Here is a 14,889-nt window from a genome sequence, read left to right as displayed (position 1 = left end):
AGAAACTCCGATGCTACTCTCCGGCGTCTTCAAACCAGATCTCGACTACGGAACTTCTCCTCCGTCAGATCTGGATCCACGACTATGTCCAATGAGGGAGAACCCACCACCGCTGCCGGCAAAACAAATCCTGCTCACTCCTGAAACTCCGATGAATCTATCGCGGCCGCTTGACGTGAAGACCAAAGGAACTAAACTGCTTGGGGGGAGGGAGAAGAACAATCACGTCGCCGTACGGCAAACAGAGAGTTCAACCCCCTCAGATCTACTCAGGCGGCTAGGGTTTTCTGTTTTAGGAGAGATGTGAGAGCGTTTGCCTCTCAAAGGCCTAATCACTTTAAAAAATGCTAAAGTTAAAATCTTATTGATTCATATTAGCAGAAAAGAAATTGTAATATTACTGTCACTTTTTATTTTTTTAATTCACCAATAGCATGTACGCATGATAGGTCAGAAATATAGAATGGGAAAGTATCAAAAGTAACGAGTTTAGCTGGTCGTGAATTCTAAAGCAACGAGTTGTAGATTCTAAAGCAACGTCAAAGTGTAAATGTAGATGCCGATCTTTATGCATAAGTTTTGAGTTAATTGTTGTAGTGGCATAATTTTTTTTTTCTCAACTAGACAAGAAACAATGTAACATTATAATTTCATAATTAATTTTGGAGTATGGAATGATAACATGTGCCTTTGAGCAGGGTTTTTTCTCTCTTTTTTTTTTTTTGCTGAACAGAGCGACCCAAAAAAAAAATTTGGTAGTAAGCAAATTAGTTCACTATAATATAATTCTAATTTATTTAGTATAAATCCTGTTTTAGAAATCGCTAGACGCTAGTTGGGCAGTTGGAATGGGCCTAGCGCCTAACGAGACAGTGATTAAACGGAAATTAATCGGAAACTAGTTTTAAGATTATTTTATTAAATTAATATTATAATAAAAATATATAGTACTAAATATATGTATAACTCTATTTATGTTAAAAGAAAAATATCAAATAAAATATAAAATTATAGTATTGACTTTAAAATGATGGTAAACACATAAAAACATAATAAATTATGGTAAACACATAAGAACATAATTTTAAAATAAAATTTTACGATTTTCATTAAAAGTTTGTACATTAGTGAAACAAACTGACCTATTTTTTGTTTTTGTTTTTAAGACAATATTGAACTAGTGATCCTATACTCACTAACATACTAACCCCAATAAAACATAACAAGGGATTTAAATCATCGTTAAACCAGAATATTTTAATGAAACCAATAACAACTAATCCAATAACAATAAACCAAACTATCCAGCAATTCTAAAAGAATAACATAAACCAAGGAAACATTCTAAAAACTCAACTCTAGCAACCTAACCGAAGCTAGACATCAACCAATCGAGCCACTAGAACATCATCCTCTTCATTGCCTTGATTCCACGATCACACCTTGCCTTTACCTGAATCACAAACAACAATTGAGACGCATGAGTATTATCACAAATACTCATTGAGGCAAGTGAGGCAATCCTCCCATCTACTGGGCTATACACACAAGCAATTGAGATCTCCAATCAACAAACAACAAATAACATAATCAAACCAGGCAACAAACAAAGTTTAGCCGCTACTGAAGGTTGGTGTCGACCAACACCCTCCTGGCATCGATCGACACTGACATCTGACAAAGGTTGGTGTCGACTGACACACTCCTTGTGTCGATCGACGCAAGCCACCTGATATCGACCGACACCCTCTTGGTGGCGTCCGACACCTGCTCGAAATTTCTTAAAAACCCTAATTCGTGTCGACCGACACCTCCACATGGTGTTGATCGACGCTCGTTAGGTTTCTCGCGTCGTCCTCGCATTAGTGTCGACCGGCATTAATGTCGAGCATCGTCTTCCTCAAAGTTCCAAGCCAGATCTTCTTTCCTAAGTGCACTAAGCCTAATCCAAGATCACACATGAGTCTCACAAAGTCTCAAGAACCACGAAAATCACCCAACAAACAAAGGAATTGAAACAACCCGACCGTTTAAAAAAAAAAAAAAATACAAAATATAATTAAGAATCCCATACTACTTAAATAAACCAACCAAACCACAATTCAACTATAAACCAACAACAACCAATATGTACAGCGGAAACATACCAACAATACAGAACCAACATATCATCAATGCACTAACATTCCTAACCATTCTATCCAACAACCTAACATAACTCTATCCAAGGTTCCATCAGCACAAACACTAAAAACCAACATCACAAAACCAAGACCCTAGATCATCCTCCTCCTTATTGCCATGATTCCACGCTACACATTCATTACCTGCACCACAAACAACAATTGAGATGCGTGAGTATTACCAGAAATACCCAGTGAGGCGATCCTCCCATCTACAAGCTATACACACAAGCAAATTGAGAGTACAACCACAAATAAAACATAACAAACCATTCATTGCACAAGTCACCCAATAACACATTCACCACACCTACATATCATCACACAAAACAAGTCATACAACCCAATCGCTCAGATAAGCTCATGGTCACGCACTCACCTTATCAAGCTGATTCTAACAACAAATACAACCAGGAGAAATTCTCCTTGCATCTGAAACAGTACAGAAACGTCCTACAACAAGTAACACAACAAAAAATAACCTTGAAGCAAACTGGACAAAAACATCATAAAAGAACAATCTTAAAGACGAAACCCTAAAATAAAAACCAACCGTTACCTATCAAATCCCTCCGGTGAAAAGCTAGTCCGAGACGTCACAAAGCTTTCCACAAAATATCATGCCGATCAGAAACCAGAAGAGACCACGATCTCAGTTACAATCCCCGATGGTCCCAATTCGCGTCTGAGAAAACGTGTCTCACGAAACTGCCAATAACTCATCGAGTTTAAATCCAAATCCACTTTTGTAAAAAAGAGAATGACGATGAAAGGCTTGGGAATAACTCTACTAAATTTCGTTACCTATGAGAACGATTTGATATATAGAAACTGTTTCTTCCCAAACCCTAACGATTCTGCTCCTTCTCCTTTAATCTCCTTCACACCACAACAGGCTCTCTCCTCTCTCTCTATCTCTTTCTTCCTCTCAACACAGGTATTGAATAACAGCCACGACCAAATAGAGAGAAAAGGCGTCCATATCATTATAAATACATCACTTAGGGTTTCCCAAAACCAGCTCTAAACTGGGTGAACTTAAACCAAATCGGGCAATTTCATGATTTCACATAAATTGATCGGTTCTTCCACTTTTCTTTGGGACACGGGCGTTACAGGAATCAACCACACAACACATAAACACGAAAATCAGAGAACTCAAGCTTAGATAAGCCATGGTCATGCACTCACCTCTTTCGAAGAAGATTATGACCATAAACTCACGAAAACAGCCTCTTGCAAGCTTCTACCATGTTCCCAACCTCAGATCTTGATATGATCATCAGACCATCCAAGAAGATCCTTGAGGCTTGTTCAACACAAACGAAGTCGAAGATCAATTCTTCCAGCCAAACAACTACTTGGGATACATTTTTACCTCATCTAGAGCATATCTCGAAGTGGAATCAGTCCAATCAGAGTTTGGATGAAGGAGTTATTCATTTTACAAATCAGGTGAAATCATGGCTACGCGATTTAGACCTACGAGCATTCAACGAAGGAGTCCGACCAAGTCAGAAGGATTCAAGGTATGAACCAAACTGTTCTGGAATATTGATCCATTCCACAACCACACAGATTTGGAATCACATTAAGATCAATTCATATGTGAAAGATATGGATATTTTCAAGTCAGCGGATCTATCACAGTCCCAGCTTCACGTCTGAGCCAAAGATCGTATTACACAGATCAACTCAGCATCTATTTCGACACAAAACCACTTGGAGGATGTTAATGGATTTCTTATGTCTCCAACAAGCTCAGAAACAGAAGATTTAGCCCACGGAATACAATGATACACTTCATTTGTCAAAGGAGGTCAATCTGGTTCTTCACCTAAAGAGCTCTAGATCCAATTGGTTTAGGTACTTCCAGAATTATTTTTGGCAACTACTAAGCCCAAAGGTGAAGAAATGGTGCAGCCCATGTTGTTTCTCATCAGCAAATTGGACCAAAGAGTCAATGAGAGAGAAAATCAATGAAACACTTAATGGGTCAATTCAAGAGCTTATGGCCCAAGAGAGCATGGGAAATTCAATTGGAGATGATGTTTGTAACAACCCGTCCCGTGACCCCACTAGCCTCCCGCTAGCTTACCCCCGTAGGCTCTAAGCTGGCAGATCAATTGGTGACAGCTTGTCATGTGGGAAGGTTGTTAAAGGGTGGGGACTAGGGTTCGAGGAACGGCTGGCGCACCAATAACCTACTGGTGAATTTGGATGTGAGTTCCTTTCCACGGTGAGGGGTTAGGATCGATGCCCTGCAGGGCCAGCTTAGGGCCTATGGGGGCAAGGTAGCAGGGGGCTAGTGGGGTCCACAGGACGGGTTGTTACAATGTCCAGCAAGTCCAGTCCATTTTGAGCCTAATACAAGCCCAAGAAAGCCAAAAACATTCACTTTATTTTGTGGTCAAAGAGGAGTGATGAAAATAGAAGTTCAACTTACTTTGGGAAGGAAATATGCACCAAGAGTTGGGTCTTCATTCAACTTACTATCTTTATTGTCTTTTTAGTTTCAAGAACAATTAATACTTGGCTTTGTTACCAAGTTTCTTATCTCTATATAAACACATGTAATCTCATTTGAGAAATCAGTCAATCAATCAATCAATCAATCAAATCTTTATCTTTAATTTGAGAGTGGTAAACTCCTTTGTTCCTTTTGGAACTTGTTCTTTCTCCTTGGTGGGTTACATCAAAGAGTTCTCCTTGGTGGGTTACATAAAAGAGTTCTTCTTAGTGGGCTACATCAAAGAGTTTTCGGTATATCAAGTGATTCCGCCGCACTTGACGTTGCCATTTGTTAGCTGAGGATTGAAGAGTCGTTATAAGAGAGTCTAGGGCAAAATAATTTTTGGGATTCGTCTCATGTCTTGTCATCTGTCTCTGCGAAGCTTCTATGTAAAGTTCCACCGCTTTGCTTTGTTTAGTTTGTTTTAAGAGAGTTAGGGGTATAAGGATTTTCGAGTTCATCACACGCCTTATCATCTAGCTTCGTGAGCCATAAGAATTCTAGGATTATCAGTCTACCTACCTTAGATCGTCGATTCCTTTGAAGAATCACATCAGATCTCTACTCCACAGGAATATCTCAAACAATGGCCAAGAAGTCTCAAAAACTCTTACAAAACTTTTCTCTCTTTTCTAAACCCTTTGGAACGATGGAAAGTGGCTAAAACTCCCTAAAATGTCAAGTTTTCCCCTTATATATCTGACCTTAGGATTTTTCTAATCAAACCACATCGAACTGACAGTCTAAAACTGAAATCGGCTAAGCCGCAGATGTTGGTGTCGATCGACACACCATCCCAAGAACACTCTTGGATCGTAGATGTTACAATTAGTTATTGTAAAACATCACAAACTTTTAATTTAAATATCTGTATAACAAAAAAAAAGATTTATATTTAGCTCCAAAAATAATCAGTATACAAAAATTTAAGCTAGAAGTAATTAGATTAGAAAGGTTATAATTAAACTACACAGACATAATTAGATAATCAATATTAAATAGGAATCCTACTATATTAATTGAGAAGTACAAATATGAAACTAACCTTCAAATGTGTAAAAAATTACATTCAATTGCCATTAGAAAAAATTAATTAAGCTTAATTAACTAATTTAATTAAATATAATTAAATTAAAAAAACACTTACATATCAAATATTAAAAAATTTAAAAAAATCTAAAAAATATTTTATCTCTCTAATAAATTATAGACGAAATTACTAATTAATTTTTTTAAAAATATATAAACCAATCAAAATTTTAAAAACTAAGATTTTATATCCAAGTAAACAATACTATTATTTTTAATAACTAAATTCGAAGATTTTGTTAAGATTTCAAATTATGATTCTCCTATCATCTTTATTTTATTTACAAATTGTTTAGAACTTTCATATAATACTTATAATTAATAAAATGTATATCTTTTTTCTGCATATGTTGTGATTTGAATTTTTTTTAAATGAAGATTTATTACTCAATGTATGAAAATGTGTGTTTTAATTTCTACATTGGCGGGTTGGTAAAACTAAATTTATATAGATGATAAATCAATAATTTTTATTTACTCACAATTATAATATTAAAATTATATTTATATTTCAAAAAATATGATGCAAATACAACAAATAAACAATATAAAACTGTACTAATATGTCAAAAATAAAATGCTATAATGTTCTAAAATTATTAGTATTCAAATAGACTAAAAGATTTACATAACAATTAAAAATAAATACTATCTCAAACAATACAATTTAAAAAAAAACAATAATTTTTATTATTATATTATAAAATTTTTAAAAATATTTACCCGTGCTTTAAGTACGGGATATATCCTAATTAGTCATTAATTGAGGTAGATAAAATAGGTACAGCAATTTTACTAGATATAATCGGTTAGGTGGAATTTTTTAAAACAAGAAATATATATAAGTTTATTTTCTAGACGTGCATTCATAATAACCATAAACGTTACGATACATAAACAATCAATATATCTTTTTCCATTATTTTTGTCTTCCTTTATTTTCTTAATATCTTCACTTCACCTTTATTAATATACACCTAGGAGGTTTCGTGTGGTCACTAAATTAACTTTCAACGTTTCAAGTGACTTGTTAACTACTGACCAATTATGGAAATCTACAGTTGAGACTCTATTTGACATTTAAAGGAAATATGATGTCATGAAAGCTTAACTAACTATCACAAGTTCACAACTAAAAAACCTTGATAAAATTTGAAATGGAACATTATGACCTTAATATATATACCTTAAAATATTTAAGAACATATAATCTAATAATCGCTATGACTATGGGGTTCTCTAATATTTAAAATGAATGGAACCAGAATTTTTGTTTTGTAAAAAATATATAGGAATTCCAAGCTAAAATCCAAACTAATTTTGAAGTCTCTACATAGCCAGTTCAAGAAATTTGAAACTCCTACATGACATTTGGAAATTTGTCCATATTCTATGTTTTTAATATTACCGTTGAATTTTATATAGAAAAAAACACAATTTGGTTTGGGTTCATTTCATAAAAGAGAAGGGGGTGAGTAAAACGAATTTACTCAGTGGAGATCAACTCTGCCCACTGGTTAAACTCGTTTTACTCACCCCCTTCTCTTTTCCCTTCTTCAGGTTAGGAGAGAAATGAGATAGCTGTAACATCCGTGAATCGAAATCCCGGTTTGGGAGTTGCATCGGTCGATGCAGATGTTGCATCGGTCGATGCATGTTCAAGTTTCTGCGTTTTGACTTAAGTTAAACGCTGCGTTTTGGGCACAGGGGAAAGGAAAACCCTGAAATCGTTCTTTGGTCTCATTAGTCGTGGGTAGCCGATTTTGAGAGAAAGAAAAGAGAGAAAACTGTTCTTGAGCGTTCTTGAGGATTTTGGGAGATTTGTGGCGTTTTCTGGTGAGATCTGAGGCTTAGAATGTTGTAGGAGCTTGCTAGGAGTGTTCTAGTGTTTGTTTGAGGTTCAGATTCAGGACCATACCTTATCTAAGCTAGAGAACTCTTTAATCTGCTTGTTGTGTGATGTTAGACTTGTTAGATCGTTGCTAATGACGTTAGGAAGCTTTTTTGTGGCTTGGGATCGAGTTTTGTGGTTGTAGGAACGAAGATCCGGCGAGAAGCTTCGGGGAAAACGCGATGCTCGGCATTGCATTGGTCGATGCATATCTTGTGTCGGTCGATGCAAGTGCGAGGACGGCGCGTAAAACTCTAGGATTTTTGTGTTATGTCGAGCATGCGTCGGTCGATGCAGATTGGGTGTCGGTCGATGCAAATGTAACTTGCATCGGTCGATGCAGCTTCTGTGTCGGTCGATGCATCCCCATGTGATGTCGGTCTATGCATGTTGGCATCGGTCGATGCAGAGTCCTGGTTTGTCGTTTGTTGTTTGTTGACTGTTGTTTGATGGTTAGAGATGACTCTATTGCTTGTGTGTATAGCCCAGTAGATGGGAGGATTGCCTTACTGAGTGTTTATAAAATACTCATGCATTGCAATATGTGTTTGTGGTGCAGGTAAAGGCAAAATGTGATCGTGGAATCAAAGCAATGAAGAGGAGGATGTTCTAGGGACTCGATTGGATGTTGTCTGGCATTGCTAGGTTGCTAGAGTTGAGTCATTAGAAACATTGCTAGGTTGCTGGTTCCATGTTTTTTGATGATTGGTTATTTGGATATCGGCTATGTCTTGAATATTGGTTATTTATATTTATTGGATATTTATTGGATAATGGTATTGTTTTCTGCTGTTGATTGTGATTATGGTTAGGTGGCTAGTGGGTATCAGACCACTAGTTGTAGTTTAATTATTATATTAATTTATTTATTATTTATTATTTAAAAAAAAAGGTCGGTCCTTTCAGTTTGGTATCAGAGCCCTTACGGTTCTAGGTTTGGGTTCACTAGGTTTCTGTTGTGATGTTTGGGATTGCATGTCTTGATTGATTATGTGAGTTAGTCAATTGTGTGTGGCATGGATTCCTAGAACATCTTCTTCGAGCCTACAGTGTGATTCCACGGTGAGTTTGTGTTTTTGTGTTTTTGGTGTTATGTTAAGATTGCTTGTTAGCCTCTGTTCTTGGATGTGCAGTGGTTAAAGGTGTTTGAGTTGCTGGTCGTGGACATGGGCGTTGTTGTGGCTGTGGTCGGACGAGTTCCCGAGGCCAGCGAGTGTGTGGTCTAGAGTTCCACGAAGAGGTATGTCAGAGGATCGCAAGCGTATCAGGAGGGACCAGAGAGGGTTTCAGCCGGTGAGCGTGCCGGATGTGCTGGGAACCCAGGTGTGGGGTTGCAGCGGATGAAGCCCAGGGTCGAGATGATAGCTTGGCAGATCTGTTGACGTGCTGTTGGAGCGGTGACCGTGAGGGGTACCAGTGCAGGCTCCAGTTGTACCGCATGTGGCGGGGTGTAGCCGAGGGCTGCGGATGTTGAGGACTTTCCTTCTTATGTTAGGAGGATGGAGCGGTTGTAGATGACCGGTATGAGATTATTATCAAGGAGTATCGGGCCTAAAGAGGCGGATAGGTGGACATATGCAGTTGGAGCAGATATTTCTCTGTTTGGTGTTAATCCAGTTGGATATTGGAAGTTGAGTGGGCAGGTGTAACATTCCAATGTTATACTCGGACCATAGGAGGTACTTTGTGTCGAGAGATGTTTATAGTCGTTTAGGATTGTTGCTCCTGAGGGGATGGTGATTCCCTTGAATACCGATAGCTCGAGGGGCTGAGGGCTCTGAGAGTGGCAGAGGGGATGATGTTCTCCTGAGGGGATGAGTAGTTCCCCTGATACCGAGATCTTGAGGATTGTGGTCCAAGAGTGAGACGGTATAACTCGAAGACGCTGATCTGAGAGTGAGATCGGTATGGCTCGAAGGTTGCGACCTAAGGGTAGAGGAGTTGGGAGCAAGCAATGCCTAGGACGTGAGTATAAACATAACGATTGAATGTAGACCTCAAGAGATTGACGGTGGTTTAATCTCGGGTTTTGGATGTGTTGACCATTGGGAGAGGGTTTTATGACAAGAGCGGTTATGAATGTTTGGATGTGCGCCAGGATTGTGAGGCCGGTGGTGCTGGAGTCCCGAGAAGGGAAGTTACAGCAGGTTTGAGCCGGGAAAGACATGTTTGCCAGATACATAAGTTCACGAGAAGCCTTCATNTTAATCCAGTTGGATATTGGAAGTTGAGTGGGCAGGTGTAACATTCCAATGTTATACTCGGACCATAGGAGGTACTTTGTGTCGAGAGATGTTTATAGTCGTTTAGGATTGTTGCTCCTGAGGGGATGGTGATTCCCTTGAATACCGATAGCTCGAGGGGCTGAGGGCTCTGAGAGTGGCAGAGGGGATGATGTTCTCCTGAGGGGATGAGTAGTTCCCCTGATACCGAGATCTTGAGGATTGTGGTCCAAGAGTGAGACGGTATAACTCGAAGACGCTGATCTGAGAGTGAGATCGGTATGGCTCGAAGGTTGCGACCTAAGGGTAGAGGAGTTGGGAGCAAGCAATGCCTAGGACGTGAGTATAAACATAACGATTGAATGTAGACCTCAAGAGATTGACGGTGGTTTAATCTCGGGTTTTGGATGTGTTGACCATTGGGAGAGGGTTTTATGACAAGAGCGGTTATGAATGTTTGGATGTGCGCCAGGATTGTGAGGCCGGTGGTGCTGGAGTCCCGAGAAGGGAAGTTACAGCAGGTTTGAGCCGGGAAAGACATGTTTGCCAGATACATAAGTTCACGAGAAGCCTTCATGGCAGGATAAACTAATCGTTGCGACGATGCTGGATGAAGTTCATTGGAGATGGACAGGGTTGCTAGATTCAAGGTTTTGGTAAGCTTGTTGGAGGGAATAAGTCAAGTGGTTTGAGTTAGCGGCCTGCAAAGTATTTGACGCGGTGAATCAGAATATGCGAACGTATGGTACTTGTTTGTTTTATTACGCTCGTATTGATGATTTACTGTGGAGAATTGCCAAGTGGAAAAGCTATTTCTGAAATAAGTTATCTTGCGGAAGTTTCCCTAAGTGGTAAGTTACTAGAGTTTCTTGGACGAACAAGAGGGTTGATATTTAGGTGGCGGCGAGTTGATGTCGGCATACTTGAGTATTTGTTTAGTTGAGCTGAGGAAGCAGCTAGAGGATTTATGGAGCAAGGGATTCATACGTTCTAGTGTTGATATGATCATGAGACCATCCATGAAGATCCTTGAGTCTTGTTCAACACCAACGAAGTCGAAGATCAATTCTTCCAGCCAAACGACTATTTGGGATACATTCTTACCTCATTTAGAGCATATCTCGAACTGAAATCAGTTCAATCAGAGTTCAAATGAAGGAGTTATTCATTTTACAAATCAGGTGAACTCATGGCTACGCGATTTGGACCTACGAGCATTCAAAGGGGGATTCCGACCAAGCCAGAAAGATTCAAGTTATGAATCGAACTTTCCTGGAATCTTGATCCATCCTAGAATCACTGAGATTTGGAAGCACATTAAAATCAGTTCATACGTGAAAGATATGGATATTTCAAGTCAGTGGATCTATCCCAGTCCCAGTTTCGCGTCTGAGCCAAATATCGAGTTCCCCAGATCAACTCAGCCACAATTTCGATACGAAACCACTTGGAGGATGTCAATGGATCTCTTATGTTTCCATCAAGCTCAGAAACAGAAGATTTGGTCCAAGGAATACAAGGATACACTTCATTTGCCAAAGGAGGTCAATCTAATTGTTCACATGAAGAGTTTTAGGTCCAATTGGTTTAGGTGCTTCCAGAATTATGTTTGGCAACCAGGAGGTGTTTCTACTAAGCCCAAGATGAAGAAATGATACAGCCCATGTTGTTTCTCATCAGCAAATTGGATCAAGGAGTCAAAGAGCTAAGAAACTAAGGAATGTACTTAATGGGCTTATTCAAGAGCTTATGGCCAAAGAGAGCATGGGAAATTCTATTGGGGATGATGTCTATCAAGTCCAGCCCACTTTGAGCCTAATTCAAGTCCAAGAAAGCCCAAAATAATCTCTTTATTTTGTGGTCAAAGAAGAGTGACGAAAATTGGAGATACATTCATCTAGAGTCACCTTGGGAAGGGAAACACCAAGAGTTGAATCTTCAATCAACTATCTATCTTTATTGTCTTTTAGTTTCAAGAATAATTAATACTTGGCTTTGTTACCAAGTTTTATTTCCTATATAAACTCATGTAAGATCATTGAAATAAAATATCCAACTTTTTATCAAAACCTTTTTCTTTTTGAGAGTGATTCTCTTCTGTTCTTTGTGAACAAAACTGATTGCTTGGTGTGATTCCAACAATCAAAACTGACTACTTGGTGTGATTCCAATAGTCAAAACTCTGATCTCCTTGGTGCGAGGCTGAGAGATCCGATCCTTTTGGTGTGAGGCTGAAAGATCAAACCGGTATATCAAGAGTCTTTCCGCAACTCTTGTGCAACCATTCATTCCACCATCCTTATTCTTGAGGCTTCCTTGTCTTTAGAATCAAGGTGTATCTATCTACCAACTCAAAGGTGCCGATTCTTTGGGAGGATCATATCAAGTGGTATCAGAGCACACCCTTGAGTTTGGTATTCTCTCATTCTATCATTTTCTAACTTTTCATTTTCTTTCTAACCTTTCATCTTCTTTCTATCTTTTCGATCTTCTTTCTTTTCATCTTCTATCTTTTCATCTTCTATCTTTTCTTCTTCATCTTTATTTGTCTAATTTTGTATTCAGTGTAAAAAAAAAAAAAAAAAAAACCCGTTCTGAAAAAAAAAAAAAAAAAAAACNGAGTCAAAGAGCTAAGATACTAAGGAATGTACTTAATGGGCTTATTCAAGAGCTTATGGCAAAAGAGAGCATGGGAAATTCTATTGGGGATGATGTCTATCAAGTCCAGCCCACTTNAAAACGTCTACTGATCAACAAGTTCAAGCACTTATGGGAGAGATGCGACGGTTGATGGGAGTTGAGATGAATGCAATCTACAAGAGGTTGGATGAAGTTCTAGCAGTGGCACAACAGAGACAACCACAAATGTTGCATCATAGAAGAGAANCAATCAACTATCTATCTTTATTGTCTTTTAGTTTCAAGAATAATTAATACTTGGCTTTGTTACCAAGTTTTATTTCCTATATAAACTCATGTCAGATCNATAGTCAATCATCAAGAGGGAGCCACATGAGACCAAGAAGTGATAGAGAAGCAAGAGGACTACTGGATGATAACATGGGTAGTTTGAAGTCAAAGATTCCTACCTTCCAAGGCAGGAACAACCCAGATGCATACCTAGAGTGGGAGAAAAAGATTGAGTCGATCTTTAGTTGTCAAAACTATTGCGAGATGAAGAAGGTACGAGTTGCAACCACTGGATTTTGTGATTATGCTATTACTTGGTGGGATCAATTGGTGATAACAAGGAGAAGAAATGGAGAACACCCCATTGAGACTTGGGCAGAATTGAAGTCTATTTTGAGGAAACGATATGTTCCCAACCATCACCATCGTGGTTCAGATCATATTCTAAGGAGGACTTCTAGACCATATGATGGAGCGTCTACTGTCATGCCAAGTTACCAACGAGAAAAGACGTCTCTTGTTTCTAAGGAAGATAAAGTTGTATTTGATTTGTCACCATCACCAAAGGAGCATAAGGAGTTTCTGGTTCAGAAAAATCTGTTGGAAATAACAAATTCACTGAGTAAGCAAACAGAAGCCGAGGAACCAAAGCACAAAGAGGTCAGCAAAGATCAGATTGAGGAAGCAGCGAATGAAGGCCTGATCATCAACAACCTTGGAAGTGTGGATGATTCTGCTGTTACACCAACAAGGAGAGAAAAGCCAATGATCCATTTATGGTCAAGCAAGGTAGAGCAAGTTTTGGATTTTGAAGGAACCAAGAAAGGTCTCACTAAAAGCATTACAACTTTGCCTCATGGTCAACAATATGGAGTCATATATTCCCTCAAAGAGAAGCCACCAGAATCAGTTCAACACTCTCCAAACCATGGCCTGACAGTTTCGAGGACGAAACTTTTTGAAGAGGAGGGGTATGATATGATCATGAGACCATCCATGAAGATCCTTGAGTCTTGTTCAACACCAACGAAGTCGAAGATCAATTCTTCCAGCCAAACGACTATTTGGGATACATTCTTACCTCATTTAGAGCATATCTCGAAGTGGAATCAGTTCAATCAGAGTTCAAATGAAGGAGTTATTCATTTTACAAATCAGGTGAACTCATGGCTACGCGATTTGGACCTACGAGCATTCAAAGGGGGATTCCGACCAAGCCAAAAAGATTCAAGTTATTAATCGAACTTTACTGGAATCTTGATCCATCCTAGAATCACTGAGATTTGGAAGCACATTAAAATCAGTTCATACGTGAAAGATATGGATATTTCAAGTCAGTGGATCTATCCCAGTCCCAGTTTCGCGTCTGAGCCAAATATCGAGTTCCACAGATCAACTCAGCCACAATTTCGATACGAAACCACTTGGAGGATGTCAATGGATCTCTTATGTTTCCATCAAGCTCAGAAACAGAAGATTTGGTCCAAGGAATACAAGGATACACTTCATTTGCCAAAGGAGGTCAATCTAATTGTTCACATGAAGAGTTTTAGGTCCAATTGGTTTAGGTGCTTCCAGAATTATGTTTGGCAACCAGGAGGTGTTTCTACTAAGCCCAAGATGAAGAAATGATACAGCCCATGTTGTTTCTCATCAGCAAATTGGATCAAGGAGTCAAAGAGCTAAGAAACTAAGGAATGTACTTAATGGGCTTATTCAAGAGCTTATGGCCAAAGAGAGCATGGGAAATTCTATTGGGGATGATGTCTATCAAGTCCAGCCCACTTTGAGCCTAATTCAAGTCCAAGAAAGCCCAAAATAATCTCTTTATTTTGTGGTCAAAGAAGAGTGACGAAAATTGGAGATACATGCATCTAGAGTCACCTTGGGAAGGGAAACACCAAGAGTTGAATCTTCATTCAACTATCTATCTTTATTGTCTTTTAGTTTCAAAAATAATTAATACTTGGCTTTGTTACCAAGTTTTATTTCCTATATTAACTCATGTAAGATCATTGAAATAAAATATCCAACTTTTTATCAAAACCTTTTTCTTTTTGAGAGTGATTCTCTTCTGTTCTT

This window comes from Camelina sativa, unplaced genomic scaffold (genome assembly GCF_000633955.1).
Source record: "Camelina sativa cultivar DH55 unplaced genomic scaffold, Cs unpScaffold00485, whole genome shotgun sequence".
Taxonomy (NCBI): domain Eukaryota; kingdom Viridiplantae; phylum Streptophyta; class Magnoliopsida; order Brassicales; family Brassicaceae; genus Camelina; species Camelina sativa.
Note: the sequence above shows the minus strand (reverse complement) of the source record.